At 34.2% G+C, this 14,255-nt stretch overlaps 1 pseudogene; it reads right to left on the reverse strand.

Annotated features, from left to right (window-relative positions):
- Nucleotides 1-14,255, reverse strand: part of LOC129220368 (acetylcholine receptor subunit alpha-like) — an 82,543-nt pseudogene that overhangs the window by 35,964 nt on the left and 32,324 nt on the right.

The raw sequence follows: 14,255 nt of genomic DNA on the forward strand, positions 1-14,255 counted from the left end.
GTCGCAACAATGACAGGCATTGTGGTCCCTCGAGTAGTGAAGTGAAGTGAAGTGAATTGGCTATTGTATATATGAAGATTTGTTAATTGAAGTAATACCGTACATAAAAAACCTTTGTTAGATAATACTCGCATCAGATTATGTGACTGAAAGGGGGATATAAAACCTCTAATATTCAAAAATATTAATAATTCCAAAAATAAAATAACAATAAAATCACAAAACTCTAATTTCAGCGTCATGAATTCAAACCGAGCTTTCTTTATTTGCATATAAATCCAAAAATATATTTCCATATCTGAAAGTTTTCAGCGCGGGCATTTACGGTGACATCAGTCTTAATTCATGTCCTCCTATCCAAACATGTTTCTCAAGAGATTCTACCGAAAGCGTTCATGTGTGGTGACATTAACTTTGTCAACTGAGGCACGCGAAGGCGCAACATTACCGCCATTTCCAATTTTGAGTGTTTCATGCTTCGGTGAATAACTTAATAGTTTTGGTAATGAGGTAACGCGCTCCGAACAAATCTCATATCTTTGAATTTTGTCTTTCGCGGCCATCACAGACATTAGAGATCGCAGGTGGTCTAGCGTCAGGCAGCCAGTTCTGGACTGCTGATGAAAGAGGTAGTTAAATAAAACTCTTCACGGAATGAAGAATCAATGAAAGGAATTTTGTAGTCGGTTTGGAAATTAATCTTTTCATGTTATCGAAGTAATTTCACGATGCATTACCATTTAGGGAATTTTTATAAGCTGCCGTCTTTGTCTCGGGATGGGTTGAGTAGTTTTTAAGCTGTGCATAAAATATTTCGTTAATGATGTTTTTGGAATTAGCTTTCAGAAATCATTTAGATGCTGATACTCCAAAAAGTACTCTTCCGAAATAACAGAAAGCTTTTAAATTTACATAACAAATGGCCAATATTTCGAATTCAAAAATGTATCCTTATAAATTTTGCTAGGCCAATTACAAAATAAATACTTTCCAAATAAAATCCGTTTTACTCATTGATAGAGTAAAAATAATATTTTTATTTTAAAAAGTGTAAAATGGGGGGAGGGGGAGGGAGGGAAATACACGCCAGACAATCTTCAAGATTTTCAGATCAGATTATCTTTACTCAACAAATGGTCGAGCTAGATTGATAGTGGCACAGTGGCGCACACAAGTACTTGTCAAAAGGGGGGTCCAGAATCAAAGGTCCACCCTTCTGATATCATACTCCAAAACGCATCCAAACATATTCTTTTAATTTTATCGACTGTCGGGAGCAGAAAACATTTTTAACAAAATTGAATAATTACGAACATTTGTTAATAAAATTAATTTATGAATAACAAATAAAAGCAGAAGAATGAATGTATTTACTTTTCTCATAGTTAAAAAGAAAAATCAGAGAAGCAAAATAATCATTCTAGAACAATTTATGTTCACATACAGTTCATCTTTTTTGGGAAAGAAAAAGAGAAAATAAATTTTTGTTTTTCCATTTATTAAATCTAATTATAGTTGCCTTTGCTTGGAATTATTTTACGTACTACATACATAGGATTATAGTCCCTTAAAAAACTCAAGGACCATGGGAGGAGGCCGGACTCCCTGGACGCTTTTCTTGTGTGCGCCACAGTAGTGGCATAAATAAAAATCATTTATTAATTGAGTTATGCATGAATTTAGTTTCCTCATTAGTTACTCTAATGAGTAGCAATAGTGCAAAAAAGTGTACCAAAACAGTTATGTTGTCCGTTAGGAGCGTACGAAATCTGTCTACTAACAAAAACAACTGTCCAGGTATGAATGACAGTGGCGTTAGTCAGTGTCCATGGCGCTGATTGAACCTGACGCAAGAAACTTCCGCTTAAAAAATAATCACTAACTCAACAATCTATGCTTATGTTGGACTTTTTTTCAGTAAGTTCATCGTAAAATTTAGAATGTCGGTGATTAAAGTCATTTAGAATTACTTTAAAATAAGTTTTGTCAATGAAACATATGCTATATGTTTAAACGTTAGGAACTGTAACGAAGTTTTTAGAAATATTCAACTATTCATAAGAATCTTTCTGGGTCATTTCACAGTATTTTTGACATTTATGTAGAGTCTGTAACGAGACCTTTTTTTGCCGTAACTTTTTAATTTACTGTTTGATTAGCTTATTGTTTTATTTTGAGCTTTTCCTACCAACACACTAACTCAAATTAAAATAATTTGCAAATCAAACAGTAAACTAAAAAGTTATGGCAAAAAAATGTCTCGTTACGGACTCTATATAAATTTCGAAAACACCGTGAAATGACCCTTCTACTCTATAATGAACATATTTCTTATCGGTAAGTTGTGCAGCAAGTAAAAGTTGCGTAATTTATAGTTTCCAACTTACCTGTTCAACCCACACGTTCGTTGTCATTACTTGATGTTTCAAATTCTGAAAAAAAGTAAAAAAAGTTAATTATGGCTTATTGCTTAAAAAAAATTATATGAAAGATTTAAAAAAAAATTAATTAAAATTAAAATAGAATAATTTTTGTTAATCTAAAAGATAACGACACTTTCTAAGATATTGACTATATGAGATTGAGACTTATTATGATATTTCTTCTTTTATATTTAAAAAAAGTGGGATAAGATGACAATATTAAGCTTCAAAAAAGATTTCCGCTGTAGGATGTTAATTAAAATTTTGAAAACCTATAATAACGACTTCTTTAAATTGTTAAGTTTAATGAAAAACTGAATATCTGTTCGTCTCCACTTAAAATGCCTCTTTTTGCCAAATGAGGCAGTGAGAAGCAAAGGGATGTAAGTGACAAAATTTAAAATTTGGAGATAACCTGTACAAATGGTAGGTGAACCCCTCCTCTGTCTTGGGACAAAAGATAGTACTAGTAGCCTTAGTAGGTTCTGCTGTACAGCATGATTTAGAAAAAAAAATCAATGAAAGTCTACCTAGGACCTTATCTTCAAACGCGTTTTACTCAAAACTTGAAAATGTTCACTGACATCCTTCGCTTCTCACTGTCTCACATGACATAAAAAAGAAAAAAAACAATGTTTTTTGTTATCATACCCCACAGTTGGGGTAAGACAACTGGGGCTGACCTTAGTTCAATGCATGGCCTTAATTGGGGCACCCACCTTATTACTATGGATGAAAGTTCGAGCAATGATGTATAAATAATCTGAATTGCGGAATTCTTAAAAATGTTACTATATATAGCTAACTCAATTTCCTTAAGTGGTCCTGTATTGATACAAATACCTTAATTTACTTATTTAAAACCTCATTTTCTTCTGAAAGATGTTTCAGTCGCAAAACCAAAACCTCAAATATTACTTTAAAATGCTAAAGTCAAAAAACTAAAAGAAAAATTACAGGCTATACTATTTCAATAAATCGCCTTTTATTAGTCTTGCAGAAGGTGTAGAATTTCAAAAACAAAAAGCATAAATAGCATTTCTTGAAATATTGGGGCATCTTTTCTTTTGCATTAAATATGGATATTTCTTCTCATATGATACCCTGCAAGGGCTGCCATCCCCCCTTCACGCACCGCAGCTGGCACTTTTATGTGTGTTTCGTATAACAGAATGCCCCGCTGAATTAGATTTAAGGAAAAAGAAATAACATTATTTCAGCCCGGCGAATTTTTATGCAGAAAAATCATGTAAATATAGACCTGCATAACTTGCTTATAAGATATATTCCTCAGGAACATGAATGCCATTTCCTTGCCCTAGAGGTTCTATCATACTTTACTTAAAGAATGATAGAAGCATTATTATGACTCTAGATATTGGACCATTGCCAGAGGCGAGTCGGGGCTTAGCGCCGTGTAATTTATCTTTCCCTCTACAACTAATCGGATAGTTTTCACAAAAAAATCCATGATATATTCTGAAAACAATGCGCCGCAAAGCAGGGGCAAAGGTCATGCATACCTTGTGAGCTTGCGTTTAGAATGATACACTGGAGGTTTTTGACACCGGTTGAGACGGCATGAATTCTAATATTTTTGGCAGTGTGCTTGCGGTATTAAAATGTATGCTGCACTTGAGGTTTGCGCAAAATCTCTTTTTCGTTTTTAGAGCTCCTGTAAAAGATTTTATCCAGAAAGGAAAGTATAATCTGGTGTTATAGATATTTGGAAATATTTGTGTGCCGGCGGGAAATGTGTCTTAGCATATTTCAAAAAGAAAAGTTGAAATTCCTTTGAAAGAAAATGGAAATTGATTACAGAAGAGAAAGCAAATGGTTTAGATTTACGCAAAGCGTAGTAATCTGTTAATTGGTACAAAGTTAAAAAATAAATTAATACAAAAAAACCTGGAAATCTTTACTAATAAGAAAGCTGAAAGTCTCTCTGTCTGTCAGGATCTCTGTCCGGATCTCTGTCTGTCAGGATCTCTGTCCGAATCTCTGTCTGTCAGGATCTCTGTGACGCGCATAGCGCCTAGACCGTTCTGCCGATTTTCATGAAATTTGGCACAAAGTTAGTATGTAGCATGGGGGTGTGCACCTCGAAGCGATTTTTCGAAAATTCTATGTGGTTCTTTTTCTATTCCAATTTTAAGAACAAAAATTTTCATAAGATGGACGAGTAAATTACGAAACTATCATAACGTGGAACCGTAACATGGGCACAAGCCAATTGGCGAGAAAATTCACCATACATTATTTGTAAATATACAGGCGAACCAAAAGACCTTTTAATTTTCTATTACGGGCAAAGCCGCGCGGGTACCACTAGTAATAAATATTTTACTTCTTGGGATGAATGCAGAAGAAAGACACTCAAACACACCTTGATATGGTAAACCAATATACTAGATCTAATATAAAAGGAAAACGTGAATATTTTCTATTGTTTGCTATAAAAAAAGTTGATGTAGTAGACATCTGTTATCAGTTTGTATTATCGTTTGGAAAAGTGTGAAAAACTGTTATCATTTTGTATTTTCGTGTAGAAAAGTGTGGCTAGCTTTTGTTTTACTCTAAAATTTGTATTGCGTTATTTGTAAGCGTTTACAGCAGCAAAAAGTCAGAAACAAGAAATTTATTTAACGATACAATTTTTCGCTGAAATATGAAATTTTTTAAATCAACATACTTCTTACTAGTTATAAACCATTGCTGGTCAAGCAAGTGTACGAATATAGGATTACAATGTGGCACAAACTGACAAACCTGAGCATATCTCTAAATCTGCATATGTACCTGAAAATGCTGTTTATAATTACTGTATACTCTCAACGTCAATGTAAAATCTCACAGACATTAAATTTCGTTTAAATGACTGGTTTTTTCTTTTTTCACTGTTTTAACCAAAAGTGTGAATTGTCGCAGTACCCATTGTCACTCTGATACTTCCCGAGGGATTCCCGTATGGTAAGTCACAAAGTGATAGAAACAAGGGGCCCTCGGGGTGATGTCACTCTGATACCCCATGCAAGACAAATTTAGCTTTTTAAAAACGAAACTTGACGATCAATAAAATGCAATTATATTACATTAAACCCCCGATAATCCGCGAGAAAATAATCGGCAGGGAGGATTATCAGGGAGCCAATTAGCAATCAGGAATATGTACTTTCGCAGCAAAAAGCAAATACAGTAGAGAACCAATTATCCGGGAAGTTCGGGACCATCGCTATCCCGGATATCTGAATTTCCCGGTTTTCTGGATCGCTGAAAAGCGCTATTAGCCGATTGTTTGTAAAACTTAAATTACTGTAATAAATAGTTATGCATATTAAAATAAGAAGAAAACAGTTCAGAAATGCTTATAAATATCGAAATATTAAAAACTAAGAGTGAGAGAATATTTTGAACACCAAAAAACTGATTTATTCATAATACCTGAGACCCTCACATTCTGTTTGGAAAAGAAAAAAAATTCCACTACTTTTCTGTGAAGTTTTGCCCCGCATAAAGGACAACCATTTGAAGTTGGTATTTGCAAACATTTTCCCCCGAGTTTTCCGTGAGTAATATGGTGTTTATTAAGAAATCGCTCATATTCTTTTTGGTATTTCAGAAAAAAGGCATAGTTTTCAAAAATTACCAAAATGGTATATTTTTTTTTTAAATGGCGGAAAAATCGGAAAACAGTTGCCGGTTTTCTGGTTTCCCGGTATTTTGGTTCCCGGATAAAAGGTTCTGCACTGTATCAATGGTTGTCTTATCATTATTGTTATTTTTATTTTTTTTTTTTTTTGTTGAAAAATTGTAAATTTAACGTAGTTTTTTTTCTATTTTATTTATTTATTTGCTTATTTATTTACTTAATTATTCAGCTTTTTTCACCGTACATATACTTGTTCTTTATTGATGTTAATTTCTGTTGTGCAAAAACACATAACATTTTAACTGTCCTGTACATTTTTTAATTGTTTGTAGAAATTATTATACATCAGTGTAACCAAGTTTCTTAGGAAGAACAAATTTTAAATTATTAGACCCTCATTTCAGCCTTTTCGTGGTTCATTCCCCATTTTTATTATCGCTGCACTTATGCCACTCAATTCGGCGGAGTTTTGCTGTACTTGATATAGAAATGTTACTGGGGGAATCTTTAGATAAGCTTTGTTAGTACGTCGCTATTTAGAGACTCATTTTTCGCAGTCTTCATTTGCAAAAATCAAAACAAATAGAAATTTTAAAAGGAGATAAAATTCATTCTACAAATTTGACATATATTCTGCCAGAAAAGAGATTTTGACTTTAATACAAGCATAAACTTATTCATTTAGGACTTTAGATTTAAGATCCGAACCCCAACACTAACTATTATCTCCGGTTTTTGTTCCTTTCCTCTACTAATATGTATCGCTCACTCCTTTCAACAACATTGTCACAAGCATTCGATAGTTTCTGAATTGTTTGTTGGCAGCACTAAGACTCCTACAAAAATAGCGTCGATGTTGAGTTTTGAAATGTGCCGTCTGTAAAAAAAAATATTGTACATATGTTCTAGTTTCAAATTAAAGTTCTAGCAAGTTTAAAACGTTGAACTGTCGTTTTTTCATACTGAATAGAAACTAGCTCTCCCAAAAAACTAAGTTATTTCGTTGGAGAATAGAATAGTGTGGTGCTTCAACAAGGGTCCTTTAGATTGTTGAAAACTCGAACTATATATGGATTATCAAAAATTTGGACACTTCCACTATTTTTATTACCGAAAATTAAATTCATGGACAATTTGAACTCCTGGACATTTTTTACTATGGTGTACTTGGATATCTAAACGACTTTGGATGTTTAAACCTTCTCAGAAAGGGGTAAGTAAAAATACCGACTTTTACGTTATTTGATATTTGAAACTGTTTTTTGCCATTCATTATGGATTTAAAAGCATTGAAAGCTATACGAACACCGTATCGAACACTAGCTACACGCATTTGTAACAAAATAGAAGAAAAACTTAATAATACAAGCACAACTATTGAATAGTTTGAGGATTTAAAAACTCAGTTAGACGAAAAGCAGTTCTTTTGAAAGATTTAAACGAACAAATTTTGCCTTTAACAGATGAAAAAGACATTGAGAATGAAATTTTCGGATGTGCAGAATACAGTGATAAAATGTGTACATTACAATTAAGAATGAATCGGAAAATTTTAAAACTTAACAACGATAGCACATCTGGTAGTCAAAATGTTTCGGGGTTTGAAAGTTTAAATTTAATTAACACTTGCCTAAACTTCGCATAGTTAGATATTACGTCGAACGAGATAAATATTTAAACTTTTGGAGTCAGTTTGAAAAGGCAGTTCATAAAAACCTTCGTTAACAGATGCTGACCGATTTTTGTATCTAAAATCGTTACTAGGTGGTTTGACTGCAAATGCAGTAAACTGATTTGCGTTAACAGCGGAAAACTATAAGATTGCGATTGAAATTCTTCAATCTCGTTTCGGAAGACATTGAGATTTAGTCCCAGCTCACAATGCATTATGTGCTTTTAATGATAAATATATTGTTGAAATTAGAAGTCTGGAATCTCTTAAAGATGCTGCTGACACTGATTTGCCCTTTTATCGTAAAAGTTCTTCCATCTGGTTTAACCCTCAGATTTGCGCGAGAACAATTTAAGCGTTCAAGACTTAATGGAATTTATTAGAGTAAAAATTGAGACTAAAGAAAGAGTTTACGCAATACAAAAAGCGGAAACACAATTTTCCCAAAGTCAAAATATTCCAAATTTGGGAAAAAATAAATTTGCATTTCATAAATCAAAGAATTTTTCTAAAAAAAAACCTTTCAGAGATGAAATATTGCAAACACTCCTTGTGCATTGAACTCTTAACACCTCTCGATAAATATTGTACGTTTTGTTCAAATTCAGATAATGATAGTGAAAGTTGTTGCTCTTTCACTGTTGACGAAAACGGGCAATTTTGAAACGTACCGGAAGGTGTTTTATTTTTGCTTGCAATAATTACATAGAATGATAGACTGCCCTAAAACTGACAAATCTTGCACGTTTTGTACAAAGAAATACAATATCACTTTGTTTTAGAAAAGAAAATCTTGAGGATAAAGTATTGTTCGTTTTTCACGAGAAGGCACTTGACTCCTCCCTCGTCACGTGGTATCCGATGATTCTATTTCGCTGTTTTCGGCGGAAGGTATACTCGGATCAAAGCATTTTGTTGTAAAAGTGGCAGTTTTTAAAATGTAAAATTAACTAAAATGCCAACAACAAGTAAAGCAAGTGATGTAAAGGTCAATAAGACTTTTTTACACATTAAAATGCACGCCCAAGTTAAGGCTGTCTGGTTGTCTAATCCGAAACGTGTAGATTGCGTACCGGTCACCCCCGCGTAAAATGGAACTCTGCGTTTGAGGAGGTGTGGCGAAGTGCCGTCTCGTGAAAAACGGACAATACATGTTAATTCTAATAAAGTTGAAAGCTCTCTTTCAAATTCAGTTGTAGAGCGCCATAATAGAATTTTACTTCAAACTGCACCTTTGGAATTAGGGGGTAAATGTTACTGATAAACTTTTACATTGCCTTCTTGACACGGGTAGTGAAAAGGCTTTTATCCGGAAAGATCTTTCTGGATCCTTGAGTTTATACACATCAGGAAAAGAAGAGTTGTTAAATCATACGTTTGGGTCCCAAATTCCTCGTCGTCACGCTCATCCTCGAGTAGAAGTCAAAATAAAAAATAAATTGGATTGTACGGAATTTAAAATTGAAGCTCTTGAGATTGACGAAATTACTCATGCTACTTTTGAGTCACCCCCCGCCAGTGGCGGATCTAGCCGTTTACTTTGAAAAGGGCCATTTGAATTTTTTTTTTAATAAACTTAGTTGAGATGTTTGGCCAAATAGTCACCTCTCAAAAGAGCCAGATCGTTGATTTTTTTTCACCAAAAAACCCCGCCTTTACCCGTCTTCAAGTATTTAAACCAAGTTCAAATAATATAAAAAAAGGCTGGTGCCGAAAAATTCTTTATGTGCAATTTACAGCTTTGAAGCCAAAGATATCTGATCTTAATAATTCCTTAGACGTTAAACCTTAATGGTATGCTGTCTTCGGTTGTGTCAGCGAAAGAACGCAGGTGGGGAGATTTACGTTGAGAATTTTTCGAAATGCAAGTTGAAAACGCAGCTTTAGATTTTTTGTGGCAAGGAAAGGAAGGTCGAGGGTCCTGGAAAATTTTCAAGGAAAAATTCTCATGTTTTAGGTTTTTTTTTTTTTTTTGGTGTTTTTAGGGTTGGAGTTCCCACTTGATTTTTTGCAAAAATGAAGTTAGTTTTTACTATTTTTAAAGATACCGGCGACTCTCTACCGGAAAGTTTTCAACTCTGAAGTTTTAAAAACGCAATTTTTTGCTAAGTTTACTAACGACCGATGGACGAAAAGGGGGATAGGCGTTACTTCTCAATTCCTTCTTTTTAATTTTTTTTTATTTTTTAATTTTGAAATTAAAGTTACCTTTTGACTGTCTTAGAGAAAGAAATGTTTGGTGGCTCTCCTGCGAATACGTACTCTAAGGACATCAGCATTTATGGAATGTCTAATTGTCGCAAGCTGACATCAAGAAATAATGCAAACGATGGAAAAAATTTTAGAAATGAAATTAGTTGTTTTGATTCGAGGAATATAATTTCTCTCCCAATTAAAATCTTTTTTTTTTAAAGCAAAACATATGTGTTAATCTTTGTTTTTTTCTTACAATACACACTTTTTTTTCTTAAAATACTTACAAGGCTTTGGGAGGGGCCATGGCCCCCCATAGCCGCCCTCTAGATCCGCCCCTGCCCCCCACAGAGGTACATGAGGAGCTGAAATCTGAGGGGATATTGTTAGCCGATGTTTGTGATAAAGCTATACGGGGTAAAGGCATTTCTTTGCTCATAAGTGCGGATAACTATTAGAAAATCGTTACGGGAAAATTGAACGCTTAAATTCTGCTTTGGTAACAACTGAAACAAAGTTAGGTTGGCTTTTAATGGGCAAGTTAAAAGAAGATAAGACTAATTTTGAATTAAGAAATAAAACTTTTGGCGCTCTAACTATTTCATCTCTGTTTGTCCATTCTCCTAACATAGAAAACTTATGGAGGTCGGATGCTTTAGGAATTCGTGACCCCACAGAGAGTAAAAATCTAGAACAAGATGCGTTAGATACCTTCGAGAAAACTATTCGAACTATGGCGCTATGAAATCAGCGCGCCGATGAATTAGCGCCGATGAATGGCGCTATGAAATCAGCTTTAAGCTTCAAACAATCGGTCAGATATAATTTGCTGCAGAAAAATTCACAAATTCACGCGTTCAAACGATATAATAATGAAAACTGGAACTTTTTTTTTGAAGATCTTTTAAAAGCTCAGATTAATAATTGCAATTCAAAAACGTCTTCAAAAAGTGAGATAGAGAAGCTTATGCAATCCTCATATATATAATAGCGAATGATCGAGTAACGCTGACGTCATTAACAATGAAACTCGCGCCAAGACATGATAATTTGATAATATATTTTTGGAATATTTGACATGGCAGGGTAATGCTTAATTTTGACAGGGCTGAATTGGATCTGGTAACTTAACTGTTTTACTGGTAAGACTGTCATTTTAGGGGAATGAGAAAACGAATCAACACTATCGACTGGAGTTCAGGGTTAATCCATTGGAGTTACGGCTACAATTTCAAAATATCACCAAACAGGCAATGGCTTCGTTCAAATGCAGAAGCAATTTTCACCCGTCATATCTTGACGGGCGACTTTCTAATATATCAGAAAATCCACTTATCACATCCAGAGACTGCAGTTTCGTTCTTGTTAGAGATCATCGGTTACGACGTTAACTTATATTTCCCGAAGTAACTATGACAGATAACCACAAAAACAACGCCATCTTGAGCAGAAAAATCCGTTATTTTGATTAATGTATAATGTTCGATTGCGCAAGTAATTTTTTACCCCTTGGTCAGGGAAGTTATGTGAAAATTGTCTTAAATTGGAAGGAACTAGTTTCGAAAATAAACTTTTCTGATCGAGATTTCCATTTCTATACATTTTTTTCTTCTTTATGACAAACAAATGTCTCAATCAGAGCATTTTTTCCTTAGGTTAGTTTTTTTTAGAAGTGATTACAAGTAATGAAAAAATTAAAAACTGTTCAGAAATTTACATTAGTTTTTGTTTTGTGCATTATTACTTAACTACATTTGCTTTTCAAATGTTCTTTAAATCTTATGTGAAAGGAATCATTAGTGGTTTGAAACACAGTTTAATTTTTAATACGCTTATTAAAACTCCACTTAATTAGTGCACCTTTTTCTGAAACTCTAGATCTTAAAAATAATAATTTACAAAACTGTGATTTGAGTAATTATCTTATGCGAGTAACTTATGCAATAAAATACTAATTATCGTTTAATGACTAAACTTTGACTTGTCTGAAAAATACGCTGAATTAAAAAAAAACCGTTGAATTAAAAAAAAAAAATCTTAAAAAAGATAATATATTTCGAGTACTTAAATGAATTTTTAAACAATACATATGAGGTCAAGTAATTAAATTCCTCATTTTGTTCTCAGGTAAATTTTATTCGTTTGTTTTCAACTAATGTTTCTCATTTTAGTTATTGTTTGTATATGAAATAATTAAATCTTTTGAATGAGCCCGTGAAATTCCGAATTGCCGGGTTAAAAAAAAAAAGTAACAAAAATGGTGTATGGGACGTAGAAGACTGAAACAAGTATGTAACAAAATTTATTTATAAGCATAGCCTTGAAATAGATAAGAAAAAACAAAGGGAATGTTTTACAGATTCTTACTAGTCGCATTATTTTTACTGCAAGAAAATGATTGAAAACACTGATATGCGCACGAAACTGATCGTGTGCAATTACTGATGTAGTCATACATACTATGTATAAATAAAACATTACATTTGTTTTATGTAATGTATCTTGCACGGCTAAAGATGGAAAATAAGTTTAAAAAAAAAAAAAGATCAAAAAGGCGGACACGGATCTGATCTTCTCGTGGGCGCCGTTGCCACTGAAAAAATACTAATTCGTAAGCTGATGGCATGTTACGACATGCTTGCACAAAATGCTCTCTACATGAGTCTAAAAAACTATTTGCGCATTTTTGCTGATTATAGCAACTTGTGAACCTTTGCATCTACCTCGGATACAACAAGCCAACTTGGATGAAGCCTGCAGTGTTAGTGAGCGATAGAATCGGGGGATCACTGATCGTTGAATGTGAAAAAACCACCAAAGTGTGATGTCATTTTGACATCCTCTCCTCCTTATTTTGGCGAAACTCTTGTGGTCGCAAAGAGTGTCACACTTTACTCCCCCTTCCTCCTCTCCCCTTGTCACATGTTGCGCTATTTTTCAAAACATATTGTAATAAAAAAAAATTGTGATGTATCACTTCTTGATTAACCCTCTCCCTTGTCTCAAAACTATCACAACCTCACGAACACGCTCCCACCCCTTTGTGTCAAATTATCACAACCTCACAATTTCCCTCCCTCCCCCTTGTCTCAAACTATCACAACCTCACAAATATCTTCCCTCCCCCTTTTCTCAAAATATCACAATCTCACGAATCCCCTCCCATCCCCTTGTCTCAAACTATCACAACCTCACGAATTCCCTCCCTCCCCCTTGTCTCAAACTATCACATCTCATCCCCTCGAATCCCTTCCCTCCCTTTGTCTCAAACTATCACAACCTCACGAATCCTACCCCCTCCCGCCCTTGTCTCAAACTATCACAACCTCACGAATCTCTTCTCTCCCCATTGTCTCAAACTATCACAACCTCACGAATCTCTTCTCTTCCCATTGTCTCAAACTATCACAACCTCAGGAATACCCCCCCCCCTTGTCTCAAACTATCACAACTTCACGAACTCCCTTCCACCCTTATAGCGTGACATCATTTTTGGAGAACCCTATTGCAGTGTGCAGTCGTATTTGAGTCGTATTTCGAGGAATAATTCAGCCTTCATTGTCTCTAGAACATCATTGCGTAGCGTTTATGAACACTTCAAACAACTCTCAACCTCATCTAGAATATTTTGCTTCTCTTCGGCGTAACGCGGATAAAATAAATGAATTTATATCCGCGGTTCTAACGTTGAGAGCCGTTTCTGCTACTGCCGAAAGTAGTAACACTGAAGGGCAGTCTCACTGACCGCCTCCTAAAGAATGCAATGGAATTTAAACCAGATGCACTTGCCTAAAGATACTGATAAGCAAGATGGGTGTTCAAAGTCACAAAACGAAAAGCTATTGTGAAAAAGAATTCAATCGGACTGAAAATAACATGAAGGTGATTGAATGAACTTTTGAGCTAATCTTGTAAATAGTAAAATCATGTCAATATGTATCGTGTTGTATCGCAACCGTGTTTCGTGTTATATCGAAACCATGTTATACGAGACTTAGAAACAATGTAAATCAAGGGATGTGTACCGTGTTATATCGAAACCATGTTATACGAGACTTAGAAACAATGTAAATCAAGGGATGTGTACCGTGTTATATCGAAACCATGTTATACGAGACTTAGAAACAATGTAAATCAAGGGATGTGTACCGTGTTATATCGAAACCAAGTTTCATAAAAAACAAGTAAAAACTTATTAGAGTTATCAGACATTAACAGAATGCATTAAACAAAAATTAAATTCCATCTTTTTAAACATAACATTCGAGTTATATCAAAACCATCAAGTATTAAATTCAATTTTCGTACTGTGTAATAT

This window comes from Uloborus diversus, chromosome 4 (assembly GCF_026930045.1).
Source record: "Uloborus diversus isolate 005 chromosome 4, Udiv.v.3.1, whole genome shotgun sequence".
NCBI lineage: Eukaryota > Metazoa > Arthropoda > Arachnida > Araneae > Uloboridae > Uloborus > Uloborus diversus.